General features: G+C 37.4%; 1 long non-coding RNA gene across 4 annotated transcripts in view; it reads right to left on the bottom strand.

Annotated features, from left to right (window-relative positions):
* LOC143691684 (uncharacterized) overlaps positions 1–27,553 on the bottom strand; it is a 212,407-nt gene that overhangs the window by 1,889 nt on the left and 182,965 nt on the right. The window lies entirely within an intron of this gene.

The raw sequence follows: 27,553 nt of genomic DNA, 5'->3' as shown, positions 1-27,553 counted from the left end.
AAAAAAGGGACTGTTGTCATAAATATTAGGACAGTGTCTACTTGGTTACATCAAGGGGAGAGAGAAGGAATGGAGACTGACAGGTGTCCTGGGAGGTGGGATGGGAAATGGGGCTGGAGGGGAGTGAGTTTGGCATTTCCTGAATGGGAGCAGGGGTGGGAGGGAACCCAAGATGTCAGTCATGGTCAGAAGCACTTGATTTCAGAGGTGTTGTTTGTGGAAAAAAATGTGTATCACAGAATTGATGAAATGTGGTACTATATATTTTGGGGGAGTCAGCCAGATAAAACAAAAATAGTGACAAATGCCTACTATACCACATCGGGTGGGAAATGGGATTCCAAAACCCTCCTCCTATGCTTTTGTGTTTGTTAGATTTAGGAAAAGCAGAGACCACATTTCTCAGAATTTCCTTCAGCTTGGGTTTCATATTTGACCTTACTTTCACCAAGCAAATGAACCCAGACAAGATGTGGAGTGAGGAAGAATTAGTGCACTGTTAAAGAGGCTTTCGTTTTTCTGGTGGTAGCAATTAGAGGGGTCCCAGCAGCTAGGACTAGAGGTGGGTGTTGAGAGGCAGGGCATAGGGCATGTTTTTTTTCTCCTGTTTCACATAAAGGTTTTTTTCTTTTTTTAGGGCAATTATAGGTTTACAGAAACATTATGCAGAAAGCACATAATTCCTATATACTGCCCACTCCCCCACCACACACACAATTTTCTATTATTAACACTTGGAATTAGTAGGTAGCTTTGCTACAATTCATGAAACAATATTGTTATAATTATTTACACTCATAGCTTCATTCCACTATTTACATTAGGATCCACTCTGTGTTGTGCAGTTCTTTGGATTTGTATGCGTGCATGGTGACTTAAATGTGACTTAAGATTTCTCTTTTTTTCCCTTTTCAAATATACAATTCAGTGGTGTTAATTACATACACAAAATTGCACCTCCATCCTCATCATCCTTTGCCAAAATTTCCCATGACCCCAAATAGACACTAACTCCTCATTCCCCTCCCCAACTCGGCCCCTGGAAACCTGTATTTTAATTTCTGATTATATGAATATTCATATCCTTATTCTATATGTGAGATTATACAGTATTTGTCCTTTTACGTCCGGCTCATTTCACCCAACATGATGTCTTCAAGGTATGTCCATGTTGTAGCATCCATCAGAACTTCATTCCTTCACTCCTTTAAATACACTATTGTGTGTGTGTGTGTGTGTGTGTGTGCGTGTAAGCCTTCTTATGTTTTAATAGTCTCCTTAAATGCTACTTTATTATTGCCACTTTCTCTTTCCTCTGGCAGTTCTAACTTTCCAGGAGCCCCCTACTAATAATTTTTATGTTTTGTTATCCTCTGTTTGCTTGGCACCCCTTAGGTGTGCTAATGTTTTTCTTTGCCTACTCATGGTTGTTTACCCTGGGTGGCCAGGACAGGCTGTCCACCCACAAGTGATGGGGCTGCAGCTTTCCCTTCCTGTAATTTCCAGCAATTGCTAGGCATCTGTGAAAGCCTCTGTTGTCCCTTGTCACCCAATTGTTGATAGCTTTCTCCCATATGTGTAGCTATTCCAAAGTCTGCTGAACCGGAATATTTGCATGCCCTCTAGGACAGAAGGCATCTGGAAATGCCACCTCCAAATTACAGATCAGCTATTTCAGACAACGCTGTTAGACAAACAGTTTCTTCAGGCTGGTGTTTCACCCAAGGAAGTTGGAGGGGAGAATATCAGAGATATATTTTCGTGCTTCCTCATCCACCACAGCCATTTAACACAGTCATTGAAAAATACCAAACATTAACAGGGTGCTGAGTAGCAGTTCTAATTTCAGTTCTAATTTTAGGACAAGATTAACCTGCATGATCCAGGAACCTGGCTAGAGTATTTATTAACCTCTGATTAGACTATCAGACAGTTTTTATAATTATTCGGCCTCTGCCAGAGGCAGGCAAATAGTGTCTCCACAAGCCTCCTCAGCCGAGACGTGGCTGGGGAGATTAAAAATGTAATTTATAGCTATTTTAGCCATTAATTGAAGGATCTTAAAATATCTTTTTTTCTTGACTGATGAGTGCCTTGTCCCATCCTGTTCTCATCTCTTTTTCTGGACCTTCTTCTATCTTTTCCGTTGCCCACCTTTGCTTGCCTGCCATTTGGAAAACACCTTGCTGGGTGTTGATAAGGTATCTCCACAGAGGAAATACACTCTGAGCATTATTCTGATACATGGGGTGGGAGAGGGATGCGAGATTTTAACCATTTGAAGCGGCTCATCACCAAGTGAGGGCTGTGTACTACATGTGGCAGAGACTACTAATTTCGTTCTCTACCAGCCCTCTGCCACTTCTTTTGCTAACAGAAGCCCTAGAATTTTAGCTGAACACATGGCTGCCCAGTCAGACTACATTTCCTATCACATTCTGGCCTTCTGATTTGAGTGGAAGTAATATATGCGACTTCTGGTCCAATTTTCTTTTAAGTGTGCTTAACCTCCTCCTCTTTCCCCTTTTCCCTTTTGCGGCCTTGACCATGCAGATGAGGACAACATCCTGGGTATGGATGTTGGATAGTAGAACAACGTGATAGAAGGAATCAGTCCTTGCATGGCCTTGTAGAACAGAGGTAACCCCCCCCACCTTTTCTTTTACATGGGAAGGCACTGGGAATCGAACCCGGGTCCTCTGGCATGGCAGACAAGCATTCTTGCCTGCTGAGCCACCATGGCCTGCCCAGTAACCCCTTTTCTTGGCTCATCACCAGCCTCTACACTTGGGGTCAGCAAACCTCTTCTGGAAAGGACCAAATAATAAATAGTTCAGGCCTAACAGGCCATATATTGTCACTGTCACACCTTCTTCTTTTTATTTCCTCCCCCTGCCTCCCCCACCCCCACCACACCCTTCTCATTTTTTCTCAACCCTTTACATAAATAAAAACCATTCTTATCTTGAAGACTATAGAAAAATAGACTGAAACATACAACAACTGTTAAAGAAATTGAAAAAGAGATCAGGCTTTAATTAGAGATGAGAATTAAGCTGATTTGGTTGGGGCTGAGGTAAATCAGAATACCTGGGTAAGGAGAACATTGTCTGTATTTTAGAACTTCACTTACTTTATGAGATCAAAGGAAGAGAGGTTTATTTTGTCTAAAACCTAAATTCTCTATAGCATATAAACAAACTCAACGTGTCTGGATACCTCATTTAAACAACTCAAAAACATGGAGCCCAGAATGGAAATGAGGGCTTGTAATTCTGTATAGCTTAATGTAATGCCCAGATACATCCCAGAGTATGTTGAGGAGATAATTAAAAAGTATTGGCAAAGTCCCTTGAGGGATGGTAGAAAAAGTATGGAACTACTGAACTTTCCCACTGGGAAAACCCTTGATACTGTATCAAATATAAGGGACTCCCAAGTCAGTAGGCTAAACCTTTGATCTTGAGGTTTGCTCTTGTGAAGCTTATTTAGTGGAGAAGCTAAGCCTACCTATAGTGATGCCTAAGAGTTCATTTCAGAGGACCTCTTTTGTTGCTCAGGTATGGCTTCTCTCTCTCTAAGCGCAACTCTGCAAATAAAATCATTATCTTCACCCCCTATGTGGGACATGACATATAGGGGTGAAAGTCTCCCTGGCACCATGGGATTGACAATGCCTTCCTGACCAGAAGTCGGGGAAGAATAGTAGCAAATTGAGGTATCAGTGGCTGAGAAAGTTCAAATAGAGTTGAGAGGCCATTCTGGAGGCTCTTCTTATGCAAGCTTCAGCTAATTGCTATTTACCATGGTTTGCCAAACCAAAACCAAAACCATACCTGCCAACCCTAAAGAACACATAGGGTCTATGTGAGGTTCTACAAAGGGCCTATGCACTATAATTATGTTCCAGAAACCTACAACCTCCAGATAGGTTCCTAGGCCAGATAAGTCCTGAAATCCAGAGGCACCAGCTTCTCCAAGAACATCAACTAGTTTCAAGCTCCTATCTCACATTATTGACAGCCCTTTCCAACATGAAAAAGTTAGACCGGGCATAGCCCGGATAAGTATAAAGATCGGGAGAAATATCAAAGGACAAGGTGGAATTATAACAGAGAAGATAGAATTTAACAAATGAATATGACTACTGAATCGTTATATTGATATTTCTTTCAGTCTCCAGTATTTTAGGGCAGCTAGAAGGAAAAAGGTGAAATTTCAAAACTGTAACCCATACTAAACTCTGAAATCTGTTCTATAACTTTGAAATTTATTATTTTTTTGTATATGTGCTGTTTTTCACAGTTAAAGAATAAAAAGGCTGGAGGTCGAATTTGGCTTATAGGCTATAATCTGCCAACCCCTGTTCTAGACTGTTATACAGGAGACTAACATTTGTCTAATTTGAGCCACCGAATTTTTTAAAAAGTATTTTTATTGATACATCTTCACACACATACATTCCATACATGGTGTACAATCAGTGGCTCACAATATCATCACATAGTTGTGTATTCATCACTGTGATTATATGTTTAGAACATTTGCATCACTCCAGAAAAAGAAATAATAAAAAAAACCTTATACATACCATACCCCTTACCCCTCCCTCTCATTGACTACTAGTATTCCCATCTACCCAATGTATTTTACTCTTTGTGTCCCCCTATTATTTATTTATTCTTTATCCATATTTTTTTTGCTCATTTGCCCATACTCTGCATAAAAGACACAATAGACACAGGTTCTCACAACCACACAGTCACTTTGTAAAAATTACATCTTTATACACACAATCATCTTCAAGAATTAAGGCTACTGGAACACAGCACAACAGTTTCAGGTACTTCCCTCCAACTGCTCCAATACACCATAAATCAAAAGGGGATATCTATATAATGCATAAGAATAACCTCCAGGATAACCCTCCAGTGTTGCGGAATGTCACAAAAAAGAAACCGAGGTGGACATAGGGGAGGGCCAGATGATGGCTGCTTAGCATGTGTTTGTGACTTCTCCAGAGAAGCAGGTGGGGGTATGTAACACCCTTAACAGGTGTCTGTGATTTCCTTAATAGGCAATTATCCATTCTCCCTGCCTCTCTTTGCAGACTTGATGTCATGTGGCTTAGACTCGGGCTATTACAGGCACTGGCAACTGACTTTGAATTGGTAGCTAGTGACATAAAAATGTTGGCATTTTTATGCTGAATTCCTTTGGTAGGGTGGTGGGATCTAAGACCATTCTCCATGGTAGCAGTGGAAGAAGTTGGAGTGTTGGTGTCAATGTTGTGAGCTGTGTGCCTATTAAGGAAAGCAGCAACCAGTTCTGAGGTATGATTTTGAATATTGTTCCTGGTCCATGTAGTCTCCAAGACCTCATTCTCTGCCTCCTCTGGAAATCATACACATTGTCTAATAAACTTTTCTAAATTACCTTTCTGTTTGAACTAGCAGATTTGGTTGCTGTTGTTTGCAACTAAGAACGCCTACTGATTAACTGAGGCAAAGGCCAAGACAAATGATAAATATCTACTGGAAATTGAATTTCCTTTCCCTAGAAGTGACATAGATAATAGGAAGAAGAGAACAAATGACTATTGACCATTTTCTTGTTTCTTTACATGTTCACTTTAAACATCTCCTTAGATTAAAGCAGCCTTATCTATTTCACATTCCTTTGAGAGATTCACAGAAAAAAAAATCTCCCAAAGGGTTCTGAGATTTCAGGTCCTTTCATGCAAAGATTTTTTTCTAGTAGATTATTAATACATTATTAATGTTTTCCTTAAGAAAGGCATGTTGGAGTCTCATATGCCCATTCCTAGATGACTAGTTTCTTGGATTGAAAATGATTATATCTCAATCCCTTGCTTAAAGCTCCTTTCTTTAGTATTGTTGCTTATTGCTCCACTTGAGTTGTCCATAGGTGAGGAAAATCTTGCCCTTAAGTATCATAAATAATGCAAAGGTTGTAATCAGATTTCTTCTTGAGACTTGTGCTGGTTTGAAAGGATTCATATACCCTAGAAAAGCCATGTTCTAATTCCAATCCAATTTTGTGGAGGCAGCCATTTCTTTTAAACCCTATTGAGCACTGTATGTTGGAAACTTGATTAGATTAGCTCCACAGAGATGTGACCTGTGGGTATTAACTTTTAAATAGCGACATATGACTCCACCCATTCCAGATGGGTCATGATTAGTTTACTGGAATCCTTTCAAAGAAAAAGCATTTTGGAGAGAGAGATAGAGTCTTGAGAGAACCAAGAGAACCACGAGAGCCCTTACAGCCAGAGACCTTTGGACAAAGTCCCTGAGGGAGCTTCATGAAACAAGAAGCTTTCTGGAGAGAAAGCTAGCAGATGTTACTATGTTTGTTTCCAGTTGAAGAGAAACCCTGAACTTCATTGGCCTTTCTTGAGTTAAGGTATTCTCTTGTTGGTACCTTAATTTGGATATTTTTATAGACTTGCTTTAATTAGGACATTCTCACAGCTTTAGGACTGTCAACCTGCAACTTAATAAATTTCCCCTTTTAAAAGCCATTCTAGTTCTGGTATATCACATTCTGGCAGCTAGAAAACTAGAACACCCCCCTGATTTTTGCCTTAGGGAAAGTATTAAATAGGTTGGAAAGACTTCCTCTGTTTTGCAGTATAGCTGATAGTCCCTGCAGGGGCTAGCTAGGTGAAAAATAGCTAATTGCCCCCAGCACTGTGTGAGCAATAACATATTGGGAATTCATTTGAATAATTAAAGATTCCCACCTTCTGGCAGAAGATAGGGAAAAAAAAGGATGGGTGCTATCTGGACATTGATGTGCATTGCACTTGGTAGGGAATTATGGTAGTGAAAACTGGCTGGCCTCTATCTCTTGGTATCCTGAAAATCTGTTTTCTTGCAAAAGAAAAAAAGGAAAGAAAGAAAAAGAATTGAAGTATAATCTAAAGCAGAGAGGGGAGGCAGGCACAAATTGAGCAGACCTTAAATGAAACACACATTAGTCCTCTCTAATTTAATTCAGAAATTCAGCACACCCTACAATGTCAATCTGATTCAGAGAAAAAAAAAAACAAAAACACAGGAATGGTCTAATTAGACTAAGCACATTCACCTGAATGGCTTGTTAAACAGATCACTTGGCCCCACCACAGACTTTGATTCAGAAGGTCTGGGGTGGTGACCAAAAATTTGAATTTCTAAGCTATTCAGGTGATACTGATGCTGAAGAAGGGTCCACACTTTGAGAACCGCTGGTCTAGGTCTCTCCTATTCCTCTTTGCTGTGGTTCAGGAACCCGGTCCAGGAACACAGGTTTAAGCCAATCAAACCTGGCATTCCCTTGACAGTTATGATTGGTCTAGCTCCAAACTCCTGACCTAGCCTCCTGGGTTCCTAAGTCTGCCTGAGAGGAGAAGGATTCCTATTCCTTGACTGGAGCAGTAGCACCTGCTCCTGGAGTGATCAAGTAAACATAATGCTCCAACTGTTAATAGAAACCATCTATGACCACAAAGGAATGCAACTTTGGAATGATTATAACATTGGAACCAGTAAGTCTGCTAAAACCTGGAACTACCCATTATGTAAGACAAAAATATTCTTATTTTAAAATAAAGTATAAAATAAAGTACTCTTATTTTAAAACATGTATGAGCTGGGATTTCTTTCCCAATCCCTGAAAACCCCCTCACAGGCACAGTGTTATCTAGGAAAGATCTACCTACACATGCAGTTCAATAAGAGGCAGAGTTTGTCTGAAGAAGTTTGAGGACAAGTAGAAGCTTCTTAAAGTTACTTTAGTTGGAAAGGGTTGAATTGGCTTTGATTTATCTTAATTTCAGGTAAGCAGAAAACGTAACTTCCCTTTCTCTCTCACAGGTGAAACTTGCATTTCAGTTGATGGAAGTCAGAGTAGGAATAAAAATAGGAAGGAGAGGGAGAAAGAGGATTCTCGACAGAGTAATGAGTGATAAATCAGGGGGCAGATCATTGCAAACCTTGCGTGCTAAGTTAAGAAGTTTGAATTTTTGTTCCCTGTGGTGAAGTCAACAAAGCTTTGACAATTTAGCAGTGACATATTACTATGGAGGCCTGTGGAGAATGGATTGACGGGGACAGATATTGTGCACAGGGAAATTCATGTCAGGCTTTGGCATTAGCCAGGTGAAATATTTCAAGAGTATAAAGTAAGGCAGCCACCTCTGAAATGGAACAGAATTCAGGATATGAGTGATAAGGGGTTCTTTCAAGGATTGTTGGGATGCAGCAATAAGGGAAATGAAAGATCCCATGGATCTATTATGGATTAATTAGATATAGTGCCAGGGTATGAAGAAGATAGAGGTAAAAACCTAGGGGTCATCCTTAATAACTCCTTCCCCTTCATTTTTCCTGTGTTCTATTTTCTACCAAGTTGCTCACATCTCTTAACCTTCCTCCATCTCAACTGCTGCTACTACCCACCATCATCTCTCTGACTTGGATTCTGCCATATGCTACTCTTTAGTTTCCTCTTCTCTACTGTGATCACTTCTCTAGCCTATTTCCCATTGTTCTAGTTTGCTAGCTGCTGGAATGCAATATACCAGAAACAGAATGGCTTTTAAAAGGGGGAATTTAGTAAGTTGCAAGTTTACAGTTCTAAGGCTGAGAAAATGTCCCAATCAAAACAAGTCTATAGAAATGTCCAATCAAAGGCATCCAGGAAAGATACCTTGGTTCAAGAAGACTGATGAAGTTCAGGGTTTCTCTCTCAAGTGAGAAGGCACACGGTGAACACAGTCAGGGTTTTTCTCTCTGCTGGAAGGGCACGTGGCATGGTGTCATCTGCTAGCTTTCTCTCCTGGCTTCCTATTTCATGACGCTCCCCAGGAAGCATTTTCCTTCTTCATCTCCAAGGCACTGGCTGGCGGATTCTCTGCTTTGTGGTGCTGCAGCATTCTCTGCTCTCTCTGAATCTCAAGACCCACCCAAATGGGTGGAGACATGCCTCCACCTAATCCAGTTTAACAACCACTCTTGATTAAATCACATATCTAGGGAGATGATCAAATTACAGTTTCAAACATACAATACTGAATAGGGATTAGAAGAAACTAATTTTGCCTTTGCAAAATGGAATTAGGATTAAAACATGGCTTTTCTAGGGTACATACATCATTTCAAACCATTTCAAACCCAGAATGATCTTATCCAAAACAAACAAACAAACAAACCAGTCACTCTCTGCTTAAAGCAATTTAGAGGATTTACATGTTTCTGGGGAAAGACAGAAGGCTTGGGGTTTTCTATGACCAGGACTCCACACACAGCCATTCCAACCCATCCATCAGATCTTATTTCAAACATGACTGCCTTATTGAGTCAAGATCCCCGATTGCAGAGCAAATTCTTTTTACAACTAAGAGTAGTGTCCCTTTCTTTCACATAAATTATCTCAGTTACTGTTTCTTTGATCTGTGTGCCTTCCCACTTGACAGCCATCTCCTTGAAAGAAAAGATCTGTCTGATTTTGTTCATCCTGTATTCTCAGCATTTGACACAGTCCCTGCCAAATAATAGGAGCTCAATAAATGCTTGTTGGAGGTAAGAATGAATTTGTTTGGGGGCAAGATGATGAGTTTTCTTTTGAATTTTAGGGCATGAGATGCTTACAAGAAATCCAAAGGGGTATCTGGTAGCCATTTTACAAGACGGCAGATTCAAAATGTCAAAAGTGGAAGAAGTTGACAATACTTGGTTGAATATTTGAAATTGAGCTTCATAGCTTTGTTCACAAATAAGCCGTTACCATTATTAACCTAATCTGCCAACAAGATTTTCTACTGGAGATAGGAAAATGTCAAGAGTAATTGGATTATCTGCAAAGAAACATGCTGATAAAGTTGGCAGATATTTCATACTTCTAAAATGTAAAGGAAAAGTTTAAACAGTGTAATTCTGTCATTTAAATGTTTAAAAATATAATGGAAAGGAAAAAGTCATGTCTCTAAAGAATTGCGCAAATAATTGCAAATTGTGGTTAAGGCAAACACTAAGGAAGAAATATTTAACTTTATCCTCTGTACTGGAGGTTATTACTGAAATACTGGGAAGAATTCCAAATGAATTAATTTCTACTCCTTTAAATTATGATATGGCTTGAGAAGAGTGAAGGAGATGGCAAAAGTGTCAAAAATCAAGCAAATGATCTCACAGGAGGATAAAATATCCTGCTTGGAAAAAACACTTTCTGTTCTCTCATGTAAGATTCATGGGAAATGAAAAAGTCAGAGAGGAAATGCCATTTTATCATTACTGACAATGAATACAAAAGAACTGTCAATATTTGAAATCTTTAAAATTATTTTCTTAAAAAAATATTTTCTTCACCAAAGTCATTGCTTGCAAACTGAGAGGGCACTGACTAAGGTTATTTGGTGATGGAATGAGGGCAGATTGGAGTTCAATTATGAAAAATCCCACTAGATCCATTATCCGTTATCAAGATTTAATTATAAAGTATTTTAGTGGAAATTTTCACAATCAGTGGCTGTCACTTAATCAGAGGTATTGATAAAACTTAAGAGTAATCCTTTGATTGGTAAATTATTTGTAAGCACTACACTGCCAGTGAAGAGAAAATGATGTGCTTACAGATAAGATGAGCATAATTTATAAGTTTAGTATCAAAAGTTTCCTATATATGAATATAACTTTTATGTGAAAATTCCATGAATTAAAAGGTTAATTCATATTGGCCTTCTGAGAATGAAGTACATATTCAGTCTGAAATCTTAAAATTTTTGGAAACCATATCCTTTGCTAAATAACAGGGAATAGAAGATGCACTGGAAAAAGAAATAAGACCTTAGGAAGATAAGCTAGATCTCTGAGGTCTGAAAGATTAAAATTAACAGGTGACTCAATAAAAAAAGCCAATATGTAATTTTCACAACATAGATTGCTTCTTATCCTCTTGCCTAGAAACGTACTTACATACAAGATATCAGTTCTATAAAATATTTATAAAGCAACATTTATTAATCACATTCAATATGATTTGTTTCAAGTGTCATAGCTAATTTAAATAATATAGGCAATTCTGTTATAACACCACACAAGCATTCTTAAAGTTCAATAAAATTAAAAGCCTTAAAGTGCAAACAGAGTTGGAGCAGACCATTCTAAACCTATGGGACTTCGTAACCAAAGCAATAACAGAAACAATTACAATCCTAGTAATAAACAGAAGCCCAAGGACAGCTCCTCTGGCATTTGGTCCCAGCATCCTGTGAGTCAAACATGGCAGCATTATACCTGGTGCTTTTGCCTCCTCTTTGAAGAAGTAAGATCTTACTGGCTTTTGCTTCTAATAGAGAGCAGTTTCATCAAAACAGAACAACTGATTTGGGGTGTAAACGTCATCATTCTTTAAAAAATATATAATGGAAAATGTCTCTGTAATGTATTTTGCACTTACAGCTTCACCAAATAACTTGATGAAAGGGTTTCAATTCTTGAAGTCATTAAGTCAATTACTATTGCACCAAAGAAAAGCACTGCTGTGGGATTTGTGACTTTTTCCTTACGTCTTCATATAATGTTAAAGTCTCTCTTTAATTGCGGAAAATTAATTATAAAATATGTGTTAGCCAACACCATTTCTTTGTTATATTGTCATTGTCCCACTATAGGTCCCCTCCCACCAATATGAGACGATGCACATTTAAGGACCGTGACTTACAGCAGAACAGACTGCAGTTGTCATTTGTTGGTTGCTTTCCCGATAACCATACCACTGAAAGCTTTTTCAACTACAATACGTAGTTTTAAATACTGCAAAAAATTACTTGACTTCTTTCCAAAGAAATGATTATAAAACCCTAAATTGGATACAAAATCTTTAAAATTCTGATAAAAATGTGCTTCAAGACATTAACCTTCCTGCAAATATGGGCCAATATGTTCAATATCACTTTCAGATGGGTTTATCATACTCGAGGGTTTTTATGTTCATAGAGGTCTTGAAAACTAATCATCTTGTTTTATTTAATATTAGCCAAGGGATGGTGACATCTAAATCAATATTTTTAAACCTATTCTTAGCTAAATGCTGCAAAGATGAAAACTAAAAATCCTTAATAAACAGTTTAAAAAGTACATAGGTGTTTCCCTTCTCTTTAATATGATTGACTTCATTATATTACAGTTTAAGAAAGAACTCATTTAAAGTTTCAAACATATCTGAAAGATACATCTTATCATGAGATATATCTTATCAATTTTTTTCATTGATTAAATAAAAATTTTGATAATATATCTAATCATGAATGAGATATTTCTAAATAACATTCTTCAGAGAGCCATTTTACCATTATGACCCCAAATTCTCTTGGTTATTGGAGTAATTCAGTAGAAACTTGAGTGGTTTTTCAAACAATAGGTTCAATAGGTTGAAATCAATTTGATGGCTTGAAATGAATTTATTTTTTACAAAGAAATTGGATGTCATCTATTAAGATAGAAACTATGAGAGCTTCTTTCTTCTTAATGGTAAGTCATTTGGTAAAGCCTGTGTTTGGTTTTATCTACAGGTGTGACTAGGTACAGTTGGTATGTAAAATGTATTTCTTACAATGGGTTATGCTCTAAATAATTTTGCTGGACCCTGAGCAAAACGGCACTTGAATACAGCCAAAGACAGCTGATCAGACTCCTGGGAGAAGAAACTTAATCAGATAAATTACTGTTGATTTATTTGGTGAAATGAGGACCCTCAGCTGTCTGGCTTAGAGTCTTAGCAAACTTAGGCCCAGGCCACATTCCTGAGCAGAGAAACCTCACCTCCCAACCTGGGTTGCTGAGCTGATACCAAATTCTCTTTCTGTATTTCTTACTATAAGGATATAAGCCCAAAGTGATACAATATCAGCACCAATGTGCATTAATGAGAACACTTTCATTAAGCCTCAATTAAAAAATGCTTTGCTAGTTTACAGCCTTAGTTTATACAACAAGGAACTATTTGGAATCTAAAGCAATAAATCCTTGATTTATGAAATCATTAAAATGTTCAAAATGTCAACATGTAAGTAATGATTAGTTACGTAATTTTATTAATATTACCATGCAGAAGGTATTTGACATTGACCTGTGAAATTCAATAACTTTGCAACTTATCCATAATGGAGAGTAAAATATATATTTCTATCAATGTTTCTTTCATATCAAACTCAAAAGAGCTTTTTACAAAAGTCTACTAGTGACATCTCTTTTGTAGCCTTTTTTTTTACGAAAGTAAAGAATGCTGGTGTTTTGCTGTTTAATAAAGTTACAAGATTACTAGAGTGATTAAAATGGCACTTCTGTATATAGTACAAACCCTATTATTAATTATGTTAATACTAAGTATTTACCTCATTATTTCTGCCTCTAAAAATAGTACATGAATTCATTAGTTGTGAGGAAATATGACAAGAGATACTTTCAGGTTTTGAGTTCTATGCCGGTTTGAAACTGTTGTATACCCTAGAAAAGCCAAATTCTCTTCATTCAATATTGTAAGGTAAAACCCATTGATTAGATTATATTCACAGAGGTGTGACACACCTAGTTTTGGGTGTGACCTTTTGGTTAGATTACTTCACTGGAGATGTGACATACTCGGTTGTAAGGTATGGCCTTTTTATTAGATGGAGATGTGACTCCACCTGTTCAAGGTGAGTCTTGATTAGTTTATAGAGTCCTTTAAAAGGGGAAACATTTCTTTTTTTTTGAGCGCAGCAAGAGAAAAACAATTTGTTGGATACAAATAAGGTTCAATAAGACCAGTTTCTGATTTCTCATCAGAAACCATGGAGGTGAGAAGGCAGAGGTATGAAATATATATATATATATATATATATATATATATATATATATATATATTTTTTTTTTTTTAGCTTTTTTTATTAATTAAAAAAATTAACTAACACAACATTTAGAAATCATTCCATTCTACATATGCAATCAGTAATTCTTAATATCATCACATAGATGTATGATTATCATTTCTTAGTACATTTGCATCAATTAAGGAAAAGAATTAGCAAAACAACAGAAAAAGGTATAGAATGATAATATAGAGAAAAAAATAAAAATAATAAAAATAAAAAATAGAAAAAATATATAAAAAAGAAAAAAGGAAAAAGAGAAAAAAACAAAAAACACAAACAAAACAACAACAAAAACTATAGCTCAGATGCAGCTTCATTCAATGTTTTAACATAATTACATTACAGTTAGGCAGTATTGTGCTGTCCATTTTTGAGTTTTTGTATCTAGTCCTGTTGCACAGTCTGTATCCCTTCAGCTCCAATTACCCATTATCTTACCCTGTTTCTAACTCCTGATGGTCTCTGTTACCAATGACATATTCCAAGTTTATTCTCGAATGTTGGTTCCCATCAGTGGGACCATACAGTATTTGTCTTTTAGTTTTTGGCTAGACTCACTCAGCATAATGTTCTCTAGGTCCATCCATGTTATTACATGCTTCATAAGTTTATCCTGTCTTAAAGCTGCATAATATTCCATCGTATGTATATACCACAGTTTGTTTAGCCACTCGTCTGTTGATGGAGATTTTGGCTGTTTCCATCTCTTTGCAATTGTAAATAATGCTGCTATAAACATTGGTGTGCAAATGTCCGTTTGTGTCTTTGCCCTTAAGTCCTTTGAGTAGATACCTAGCAATGGTATTGCTGGGTCGTATGGCAATTCTATATTCAGTTTTTTGAGGAACCGCCAAACTGCCTTCCACAGTGGTTGCACCATTTGACATTCCCACCAACAGTGGATAAGTATGCCTCTTTCTCTGCATCCTCTCCAACACTTGTCATTTTCTGTTTTGTTGATAATGGCCATTCTGGTGGGTGTGAGATGATATCTCATCGTGGTTTTGATTTGCATTTCTCTAATGGCCAGGGACATTGAGCATCTCTTCATGTGCCTTTTGGCTATTTGTATTTCCTCTTCTGAGAGGTGTCTATTCAAGTCTTTTTCCCATTTTGTAATTGGGTTGGCTGTCTTCTTGTTGTTGAGTTGAACAATCTCATTATAAATTCTGGATACTAGACCATTATCTGATATGTCATTTCCAAATATTGTCTCCCATTGTGTAGGCTGTCTTTCTACTTTCTTGATGAAGTTCTTTGTTGCACAAAAGTGTTTAATTTTGAGGAGCTCCCATTTCTTTCTTTCTTCAGTGCTCTTGCTTTAGGTTTAAGGTCCATAAAACTGCCTCCAATTGTAAGTTTCATAAGATATCTCCCTACATTTTCCTCTAACTGTTTTATGGTCTTAGACCTAATGTTTAGATCTTTGATCCATTTTGAGTTAACTTTTGTATAGGGTGTGAGATACGGGTCCTCTTTTATTCTTTTGCATATGGATATCCAGTTCTCTAGGCACCATTTATTGAAGAGACTGTTCTGTCCCAGGTGAGTTGGCTTGACTGCCTTATCAAAGATCAAATGTCCATAGATGAGAGGGTCTATATCTGAGCACTCTATTCGATTCCATTGGTCGATATATCTATCTTTATGCCAATACCATGCTGTTTTGACTACTGTGGCTTCATAATATGCCTTAAAGTCCGGCAGCGTGAGACCTCCAGCTTGTTTTTTTTTCCTCAAGATACTTTCAGCAATTTGGGGCACCCTGCCCTTCCAGATAAATTTGCTTATTGGTTTTTCTATTTCTGAAAAGTAAGTTGTTGGGATTTTGATTGGTATTGAATTGAATCTGTAAATCAATTTAGGTAGGATTGACATCTCAACTATATTTAGTCTTCCAATCCATGAACACAGTATGCCCTTCCATCTATTTAGGTCTTCTGTGGTTTCTTTTAACGGTTTTTTGTAGTTTTCTTTGTATAGGCTTTTTGTCTCTTTAGTTAAATTTATTCCTAGGTATTTTATTCTTTTAGTTGCAATTGTAAATGGAATTCGTTTCTTGATTTCCCTCTCAGCTTGTTCATTGCTTGTGTATAGAAATGCTACAGATTTTTGAATGTTGATCTTGTAACCTGCTACTTTGCTGTACTCATTTATTAGCTCTAGTAGTTTTGTTGTGGATTTTTCCGGGTTTTCGACGTATAGTATCATATCGTCTGCAAACAGTGATAGTTTTACTTCTTCCTTTCCAATTTTGATGCCTTGTATTTCTTTTTCTTGTCTAATTGCTCTGGCTAGAATCTCCAACACGATGTTGAATAATAGTGGTGATAGTGGACATCCTTGTCTTGTTCCTGATTTTAGGGGGAAAGTTTTCAATTTTTCCCCATTGAGGATGATATTAGCTGTGGGTTTTTCATATATTCCCTCTATCATTTTAAGGAAGTTCCCTTGTATTCCTATCCTTTGAAGTGTTTTCGACAGGAAAGGATGTTGAATCTTGTCAAATGCCTTCTCTGCATCAATTGAGATGATCATGTGATTTTTCTGCTTTGATTTGTTGATATGGTGTATTACATTAATTGATTTTCTTATGTTGAACCATCCTTGCATACCTGGGATGAATCCTACTTGGTCATGCTGTATAATTCTTTTAATGTGTTGTTGGATACGATTTGCTAGAATTTTATTGAGGATTTTTGCATCTATATTCATTAGAGAGATTGGTCTGTAGTTTTCTTTTTTTGTAATATCTTTGCCTGGTTTTGGTATGAGGGTGATGTTGGCTTCATAGAATGAATTAGGTAGCTTTCCCTCCACTTCGATTTAAAAGGGGAAACATTTTGGAGAAACCTCAGATGCAGATGCTTGGAGAAAAGTTGCTTCAGAACTGACTGAGACACAGATGTTTGGAGATGCTTTAAGTGCCAACAGAGAGAGCAGATGCCTAGATACCTGCAGAGCCTAGCAGTTGTCACCATGCCTTCCCATGTAAAGCTAAGCAAGCCAGAACCCCGAGTTGTGTCCTGGAAGAGCTAAGTGAGGCCCACAGACACTTAGAGAGGAAACCATTGGCATCAGAAACTTGAAGCTGTTTGAAACCAGATGCCAAAGGACTTGTAGACACCAGCCATATGATTTTCCAGCTGACAGAGATGTTCCAGAACCATTGATCTTTCTTCAATCAAGGTATCTTTCTCTGGATGCCTTAGTTTGGACATTTTTATGGCCTTAGAATGGTAAACTTGTAACTTAATAAATTCCCTTTATAAAAGACAGCCCATTTCTGGTATATTGCATTTTCTGCAGCACTGAAAAACTACATCAAACTATTTTCCCTTTATCAGAGCTTGCCATTTTAATTTAAGCATCTTGCTCCATTTCTTCTTGTAGCCCTGCTACTTATTTCAGATAACTATCTTAATTGAATATGTAAACATGCCCCAGGAGGACTCTGTTACCCTGATGGGGAAATTGAGGCTGAGAATTTTTTTTTAAGGCTAATTATGCAAGTCAATCCTATCTCTTTATGGAGAGCTCTACTCATCTGTTACCTGCTGGATTGGGGTCAAATGGGGAAAGAGGTAAGGAATGATAGAGGGCTCATTGATCTTATGGTGAATTCTATTAAGCCAATGCTGTCCATTTTAATTAAGAAAAATTTATAATGGCCACATTGAAAAAAAAGTAAAAAAGATAAGTAAAACTAGTTTTTAAATTTCTTTTCTGTTTTGCATGGGTAGGCACTGGGAATCGAACCTGGGTCTCCGACATGGCAGAAGAGTACTCTGCCTGCTGAGCCACCATGGCCTGCTTGGTAAAACTAATTTTAACAATATATTTTAGCACAATATATTCAAAGTATTATTTCAACATGTAACAATGTAAGATCATTCATGAGGTTAATTACTAACAATTAATTATTAAAATTACATTCTTTTTTATTTTCTTCTAAATTTCTTTATTTTAATTACACAAGTTATATATATATATATATATATATATATATACACACACACACACACATTTTCTTTAACAATGTTAAATATACTGATGAAACTTAACTCCCCTTGAAGCTACCAAATCAAATCCCAGTGTCTGCCCTAGAGGTAGTAACTATTATCAATTTAATGTGTACCTCTCCAGATACTTTTTTTTAAACTTTTTAAATAGACTTGGTGAGTGGTGACCATTTATCAAGAAGCATCATTTCCATTTCCTTTATCTCTTGTGCTAACATTTCACTTATTTGGAGAGTTTTGTAGTGTGGGGCCATAGTAAAGTTTGAGTATTTGGGGTAGTAAGTCATTTACCCTATTTAACTAAAAGAATCAAGTTTGCTTCTACATTATTGTGAGGTAGGAAGGCAAGAGAAGGGGCTAGGAACCCTCTTCTCACTTGAGAAGGCACATGGCGAACATAATCACAGTTTCTCTCTCATCTGAAAGGCACATGGTGAACACAGTCAGGGTTCCTCTCTCATCTGGAAGGGCACATGGCAGACATGGCATCATCTGGTAGCTTTCTCTCCTGGCTTCCTGTTTCATGAAGCTCCTTGGGGGGCATTTTTCTTCTTCATCTCCAAAGGTCACTAGCTCGTGGACTCTGTTTCATGGTGCTGCTGCATTCTCTGTTCTCTCCAAATCTCCTTCATTCTCCAAAATGTTTCCTATTTTATAGGACTTCAGAAACTAATCAAGACTCACCCAAATGGGTGGAGACATGCCTCTACCTAATTCAGTTTAACAACCACTCTTGATTAAATCACATCTCCAGGGAGATTATCTAACTACAGATTCAAACATACAGTGTTGAACAGGGATTATTCTGCCTTTACGAAATGAGATTTAGATTAAAACATGGCTTTTCTAGGGGACATATATCCTTTCAAACCAGCACACTTGCATAAGAGCAATCTCCAGAGGGCGGGCCATGGTGGCTCAGCAGGCAAGAATGCTTGCCTGCCATGCCAGAGGACCTGGGTTCGATTCCTGGTGCCTGCCCATGTAAAAAAAGAAAAAAAAGAGCAACCTCCAGAGTAGCCTTCCAACTCTATTTGAACTTTCTCTGCCACTGATACTTTATTAATTACACTTCTCTCCCTGCTTTTGTTCAGGATGGAATTGTTGACCCCAGAGCACAAGGTCTGGATTCATCCCTGGGAGTCATCACCCACGTTGCCAGGGAGACTTTCACCCCTGGATGCTATGTCCCATATAGTGGGGAGGGCAGTGGTTTCACTTGCAGAGTTGGGTTTAGAGAGAGTGAGGCCACATCAGAGCAACAAAGATCCTCCAGAAATAACTCTTAGGCATGCCTATAGGTAGTCTAAGCTTCTCTACTGCCTACATAAGCTTCACAAGAGTAAGGCTCATGATCGAGGGCATGGCCTATTGATATGGGTGTCTTCAAAGTTTGACATGGTATCATACTGGTAAGGTTTAATAGTTCCATATTCTTTCTCCCATCCCTCGGGGGAATTTGCCAATACTTTTTGATTATCTGCTTAATATGCTCTAGGATATATCCAGGCATTACAATAATCTATATAGGATTAAAGGATCTCTCTCTTATTCTGTGCTTCCTGTGTTTCAGTTGTTCAAATGAGCTATACAGATAGGTTGAATTAGATTATGCATTACAGAAAATTTCAGTTCCAGATCAGATAAAACTTTCTTCCATCGGTCTCAAAGAGTATGTGTGGTTCTAAAATATAGACACTGTCTTCCTTATCCCTATGTTCTGAATTACTTTAACTCCAAACTGTTTGGCTTCGTTCTTATCACTACGTATCAGGTTGTATATATAAAACAACTTCTCAAAATCTTGAAATAATAATCACCACTCTGAACTTAATGTGTCTGCTCTAAAAGCTTACAATCTAGGCCCCTGTTTTCTTATAAGCATTTTCTAAAGGTGACCATACCATTCTTGTTCTTTTGTTTCTGGCTTATTTTGTCTCAGCAAATGTCCCACATGTTCATTCACATCGTTGCATGTCTCAGAAATTTGTTCCTTTTTGTAGCAGCACAACCTTTATTCATAAGTATACACCATCATTCACCAACCTACTTCTCTGTCAGTGCATCCTTCACCCACCTGCATTCATCAGGCATCATGTAAAGGGCCCAAAGTCCACAGACCATCAACATTCTCAATTTCAGATAATTTCATTGTTCCCAAGAGAAAGAAAACAAATAAACACACGTTCGCCAAATAGAAAATCTAAACCTCCTCTTAACTCTTGTCCCTCCCCCCATTATTTACCTCTGCTGTTGCTGTGGTAGTGCTGATGGTTTCCTTTTGAACATAGTTCATAGCATGCAATAGCAGTTTCCCCCTGTACCCTGGACTTAAACACTCTTTGTACAACAATCATATATTTGAAGTAATTCTTGTGGGAACTAATTCATATTTCTAGTGTTAATCAGTGGGACACATAGGTTTATTTATACAACCCCTTTCAATCTTGTTCATCTTTGTTCCAGTTTGCTAGCTGCTGGAGTGCAATATACCAGAAACAGAATGGCTTTTAAAAAGCGGAGTTTAATAAGTTGCTAGTTTACAGTTCTAAGGCCAAGAAAACATCCCAATTAAAGTAAGTCTATAGAAATGTCCAATCTAAAGCATCCAGGGAAATACACCTTGGTTCAAGAAGGCTGATGATATTCAGGGTTTCTCTCTCAAGTGAAGGGTACATGGCAAGCACAGAGTTTCTCTTTCATCTGGAAAGCACATGGTGAACACAGTCAGGGTTCCTATCTTATCTGGAAGGACACATGGCAGACACGCGTCATCTGCTTGCTTCTCCTGGCTTCCTGTTTCCTGAAGCTCCCCGAGGGGCATTTTCCTTCTTCAGCGCCAAAGGTCACTGGCTGGTGGACTCTGCTTCTCTTGGCTATGTTATTCTGCTTTACTCTCTCTGAATCTCCTTCATTCTCCAAAATGTTTCCTCTTTTATAGGACTTCAGAAACTAATCAAGACCTACCCAAATGGGTGTGGATATGCCTCTACCTAATCCAGCTTAACAGCCACTCTTGATTAAATCACATCTCGAGGGAGGTGATCTGATTATAATTTCAAACATACAATACTGAATAGGGATTAGAAGAAACGACTGCCTTTACAAAATGGAATTAGGATTAAAACATGACTTTTCAAGGGTACATGCATCATTTCAAACCAGCACAATCTTCAATATGGTAATATTAGTTATAGATCCACTAGAGAACTACCTTCACTCCTATCTATTCCCTTACATTGGAGTTCAACCTCATTAGCTAATGGTTCACCCATCCCTAACTATCATGTACCTCTAAATACCCTATAATATGTATTATAAGCCTCTGATTATACCTTTATGCTGGTCATAAAAGTGTAATCATACAGTATCCTTTAGTGCCTGGCTAATTTTACTCATCACTAAAAGGCTCATTCACCTTGTCATGTGCTTCAGGACTCATTTTGTCTTACTGCTGCATAATACTCCATATATACGTGTATATATATTATAGGTATATATATATATACAGGTATATATATATACCTGTTCTAGTTTGCTAGCTGCCAGAATGCAACACACCAGAGACAGATTGGCTTTTAATAAAAGGGGATTTATTTTGTTAGTTCTTCAGAGGAAAGGCAACTAACTTTTTTTTTTAGTTTTTTTTATTAATTAAAAAAATAACTAATACAACATTTAGAAATCATTCCATTCTACATATGCAATCAGTAATTCTTAATATCATCACATAGATGTATGATCATCATTTCTTAGTACATATGCATCGATTTAGAAAAAGAAATATCAAGACAACAGGAAAAGAAATAAAATGATAATATAGAGAAAAAATAAAAATAAAAATAAAAAATACAAAAATATATAAGAAAAAAACAAAACAACTATAGCTCAGATGCAGCTTCATTCAGTGCTTTAACATAATTACATTACAATTAGGTAGTATTGTGCTGTCCATTTTTTTTTTTTTTTTTTTTAGAAATCATACCATTCTACATATGCAATTAGTAATTTTAACATCATCACATAGATGCATGATCATCGTTTATTAGTACATTTGCATCGGTTTAGAAGAACTAGCAACACAACAGAAAAAGATATAGAATGTTAATATAGAGAAAAAAATAAAAGTAATAATAGTAAGAACAAAACAAAACAAAACAAAACAAAAACCTATAGCTCAGATGCAGCTTCATTCAGTGTTTTAACATGATTACTTTACAATTAGGTATTATTGTGCTGTCCATTTTTGAGTTTTTGTATCTAGTCCTATTGCACAGTCTGTATCCCATCAGCTCCAATTACCCATTATCTTACCCTGTTTCTAACTCCTGCTGAACTCTGTTACCAATGACATATTCCAAGTTTATTCTCAAGTGTCGATTCACATCATTGGGACCATACAGTATTTGTCTTTTAGTTTTTGGCTAGACTCACTCAGCATAATGTTCTCTAGGTCCATCCATGTTATTACATGCTTCATAAGTTTATCCTGCCTTAAAGCTGCATAATATTCCATCGTATGTATATACCACAGATTGTTTAGCCACTCGTCTGTTGATGGACATTTTGGCTGTTTCCATCTCTTTGCAATTGTAAATAATGCTGCTATGAACATTGGTGTGCAAATGTCCATTTGAGTTTTTGCCCTTAATTCCTTTGAGTAGATTCCCAGCAATGGTATTGCTGGGTCGTATGGCAATTCTCTATTCAGCTTTTTGAGGAACCGCCAAACTGCCTTCCACAGTGGTTGCACCATTTGACATTCCCACCAACAGTGGATAAGCGTGCCTCTTTCACCGCATCCTCTCCAGCACTTGTCATTTTCTGTTTTGTTGATAATGGCCATTCTGGTGGGTGTGAGATGATATCTCATTGTGGTTTTGATTTGCATTTCTCTAATGGCCAGGGACATTGAGCATCTCTTCATGTGCCTTTTGGCCATTTGTATTTCCTCCTCTGAGAGGTGTCTATTCAAGTCTTTTTCCCATTTTGTAATTGGGTTGGCTGTCTTTTTGTTGTTGAGTTGAACAATCTCATTATAAATTCTGGATACTAGACCATTATCTGATATGTCATTTCCAAATATTGATTCCCATTGTGTAGGCTTTCTGCTTTCTTGATGAAGTTCTTTGATGCACAAAAGTGTTTAATTTTGAGGAGTTCCCATTTATTTATTTCCTTCTTCGGTGCTCTTGCTTTAGGTGTAAGGTCCATAAAACTGCCTCCAATTGTAAGATTCATAAGATATCTCCCTACATTTTCCTCTAACTGTTTTATGGTCTTAGACCTAATGTTTAGATCTTTGATCCATTTTGAGTTAACTTTTGTATAGGGTGTGAGATATGGGTCTTCTTTCATTCTTTTGCATATGGATATCCAGTTCTCTAGGCACCATTTATTGAAGAGACTCTGTCCCAGGTGAGCTGGCTTGACTGCCTTATCAAAGATCAAATGTCCATAGATGAGAGGGTCTATATCTGAGCACTCTATTCGATTCCATTGGTCGATATATCTATCTTTATGCCAATACCATGCTGTTTTGACTACTGTGGCTTCATAATATACCTTAAAGTCAGGCAGTGCAAGACCTCCAGCTTCGTTTTTTTTCCTCAAGATGTTTTTAGCAATTCGGGGCACCCTGCCCTTCCAGATAAATTTGCTTATTGGTTTTTCTATTTCTGAAAAGTAAGTTGTTGGGATTTTGATTGGTATTGCATTGAATCTGTAAATCAATTTAGGTAGGATTGACATCTTCACTATATTTAGTCTTCCAATCCATGAACACGGTATGCCCTTCCATCTATTTAGGTCTTCTGTGATTTCTTTTAGCAGTTTTTTGTAGTTTTCTTTATATAGGTTTTTTGTCTCTAAGTTAAATTTATTCCTAGGTATTTTATTCTTTTAGTTGCAATTGTAAATGGGATTCGTTTCTTGATTTCCCCCTCCGCTTGTTCATTGCTAGTGTATAGAAATGCTACAGATTTTTGAATGTTGATCTTGTAACCTGCTACTTTGCTGTACTCATTTATTAGCTCTAGTAGTTTTGTTGTGGATTTTTCCGGGTTTTCGACGTATAGTATCATATCGTCTGCAAACAGTGATAGTTTTACTTCTTCCTTTCCTATTTTGATGACTTTTTCTTGTCTAATTGCTCTGGCTAGAACCTCCAACACAATGTTGAATAATAGTGGTGATAGTGGACATCCTTGTCTTGTTCTTGATCTTAGGGGGAAAGTTTTCAATTTTTCCCCATTGAGGATGATATTAGCTGTGGGTTTTTCATATATTCCCTCTATCATTTTAAGGAAGTTCCCTTGTATTCCTATCCTTTGAAGTGTTTTCAACAGGAAAGGCTGTTGAATCTTGTCAAATGCCTTCTCTGCATCAATTGAGATGATCATGTGATTTTTCTGCTTTGATTTGTTGATATGGTGTATTACATTAATTGATTTTCTTATGTTGAATCATCCTTGCATACCTGGGATGAATCCTACTTGGTCATGCTGTATAATTCTTTTAATGTGTTGTTGGATACGATTTGCTAGAATTTTATTGAGGATTTTTGCATCTATATTCATTAGAGAGATTGGCCTGTAGTTTCTTTTTTTGAAATATCTTTGCCTGGTTTTGGTATGAGGGTGATGTTGGCTTCATAGAATGAATTAGGTAATTTTCCCTCCACTTCGGTTGTTTTGAAGAGTTTGAGGAGAGTTGGTACTAATTCTTTCTGGAATGTTTGGTAGAATTCAGATGTGAAGCCGTCTGGTCCTGGACTTTTCTTTTTAGGAAGCTTTTGAATGACTGATTCAATTTCTTTACTTGTGATTGGTTTGTTGAGGTCATCTATTTCTTCTTGAGTCAAAGTTGGTTGTTCATGTCTTTCCAGGAACCCGTCCATTTCCTCTAAATTGTTGTATTTATTAGCGTAAAGTTGTTCATAGTATCCTGTTATTACCACCTCCTTTATTTCTGTGAGATCAGTAGTTATGTCTCCTCTTCCATTTCTGATCTTATTTATTTGCATCCTCTCTCTTCTTCTTTTTGTCAATCTTGCTAAGGGCCCATCAATCTTATTGATTTTCTCATAGAACCAACTTCTGTTCTTATTGATTTTCTCTATTGTTTTCATGTTTTCAATTTCATTTATTTCTGCTCTAATCTTTGTTATTTCTTTCCTTTTGCTTGCTTTGGGATTAGTTTGCTGTTCTTTCTCCAGTTCTTCCAAATGGATAATTAATTCCTGAATTTTTGCCTTTTCTTCTTTTCTGATATAGGCATTTAGGGCAATAAATTTCCCTCTTAGCACTGCCTTTGCTGCGTCCCATAAGTTTTGATATGTTGTGTTTTCATTTTCATTCGCCTCGAGGTATTTGCTAATTTCTCTAGCAATTTCTTCTTTGACCCAGTCGTTGTTTAGGAGTGTGTTGTTGAGCCTCCACGTATTTGTGAATTTTCTGGCACTCTGCCTATTATTGATTTCCAACTTCATTCCTTTATGATCCGAGAAAGTGTTGTGTATGATTTCAATCTTTTTAAATTTGTTAAGACTTGTTTTGTGACCCAGCATATGGTCTATCTTTGAGAATCATCCATGAGCACTTGAGAAAAAGGTGTATCCTGCTGTTGTGGGATGTAATGTCCTATAAATGTCTGTTAAGTCTAGCTCATTTATAGTAATATTCAGATTCTCTATTTCTTTATTGATCCTCTGTCTAAATGTTCTGTCCATTGATGAGAGTGGTGAATTGAAGTCTCCAACTATTATGGTATATAAGTCTATTTCCCTTTTCAGTGTTTGCAGTGTATTCCTCACGTATTTTGGGGCATTCTGGTTCGGTGCGTAAATATTTATGATTGTTAGGTCTTCTTGTTTAATTGTTCCTTTTATTAGTATATAGTGTCCTTCTTTGTCTGTTTTAACTGCTTTACATTTGAAGTCTAATTTGTTGGATATTAGTGTAGCCACTCCTGCTCTTTTCTGGTTGTTATTTGCATGAAATATCTTTTCCCAACCTTTCACTTTCAACCTATGTTTATCTTTGGGTCTAAGATGTGTTTCCTGTAGACAGCATATAGAAGGATCCTGTTTTTTAATCCATTCTGCCAATCTATGTCTTTTGATTGGGGAATTCAGTCCATTGACATTTAGTGTTATTACTGTTTGGATAATATTTTCCTCTACCATTTTGCCTTTTGTATTATATATATCATATCTGACTTTCCTTCTTTCTACACTCTTCTCCATACCTCTCTCTTCTGTCTTTTTGTATCTGACTCTAGTGCTCCCTTTAGTATTTCTTGCAGAGCTGGTCTCTTGGTCACAAATTCTCTCAGTGACTTTTTGTCTGAGAATGTTTTAATTTCTCCCTCATTTTTGAAGGATAATTTTGCTGGATATAGGAGTCTTGGTTGGCAGTTTTTCTCTTTTAGTAACTTAAATATATCATCCCACTGTCTTCTAGCTTCCATGGTTTCTGCTGAGAAATCTACACATAGTTTTATTGGGTTTCCCTTGTAATGTGATGGATTGTTTTTCTCTTGCTGCTTTCAAGATCCTCTCTTTCTCTTTGACCTCTGACATTCTAACTAGTAAGTGTCTTGGAGAATGCCTATTTGGGTCTAATCTCTTTGGGGTGTGCAGCACTTCTTGGATCTGTAATTTTAGGTCTTTCATAAGAGTTGGGAAATTTTCAGTGATAATTTCTTCCATTAGTTTTTCTCCTCCTTTTCCCTTCTCTTCTCCTTCTGGGACACCCACAACACGTATATTTGTGCGGTTCATATTGTCCTTGAGTTCCCTGATACCGTGTTTGAATTTTTCCATTCTTTTCCGGATAGTTTCTGTTTCTTTTTGGAATCCAGATGTTCCATCCTCCAAATCACTAATTCTATCTTCTGTCTCTTTAAATCTATCATTGTAGCTATCCATTATTTTTTCTATGTTTGCTACTTTATCCTTCACTTCCATAAGTTCTGTGATTTGTTTTTTCAGTTTTTCTATTTCTTCTTTATGTTCAGCCCATGTCCTCTTCATGTCCTCTCTCAATTTATCGATTTCATTTTTGAAGAGGTTTTCCATTTCTGTTCATATATTCAGCATTAGTTGTCTCAGCTCTTGTATCTCATTTGAACTATTGGTTTGTTCCTTTGACTGGGCCATATTCTCAATCTTCTGAGCGTGGACAGTTATCTTCTGCTGCTGGCGTCTTGGCATTTAGTCAGATTTCCCTGGGTGTCGGACCCAACAAGGTTGTAAGTTTTTTCTGTGAAATCTATGGGTTCTGTTTTTCTTATCCTGTCCAGTAGGTGGCGCTCGTGGCACATGTTTGTCTGCGGATCCCACCAGTAAAAGGTGCTGTGGGTCCTTTAACTTTGGAAAACTCTCGCCGTCCGGGAGGTTCGCTAGCCGAAGCAGCTTGGAAGAGTGCCAGCCGGCCTGGGGTCCGAATGTGGGGAGAGTCGCTGGCCGCCGCAGCCCAGGAAAGTGCCCGTCCGAATTTCCTAGTTGGCCCGGGGCACCAGGCTTGGCGGGAGGGCGCCAGCTGCAGCGGCCCGCCTAGGAGAGTGCACGTTCCCGGGGAGTCACGAGTTTGGAAGGGCCCCCCCCCAG

The sequence above is a fragment of the Tamandua tetradactyla genome, chromosome 7, assembly GCF_023851605.1.
Source record: "Tamandua tetradactyla isolate mTamTet1 chromosome 7, mTamTet1.pri, whole genome shotgun sequence".
NCBI classification, from domain to species: Eukaryota; Metazoa; Chordata; class Mammalia; order Pilosa; family Myrmecophagidae; genus Tamandua; species Tamandua tetradactyla.
Note: the sequence above shows the minus strand (reverse complement) of the source record. Positions and strands in the feature narration are given on the sequence as shown.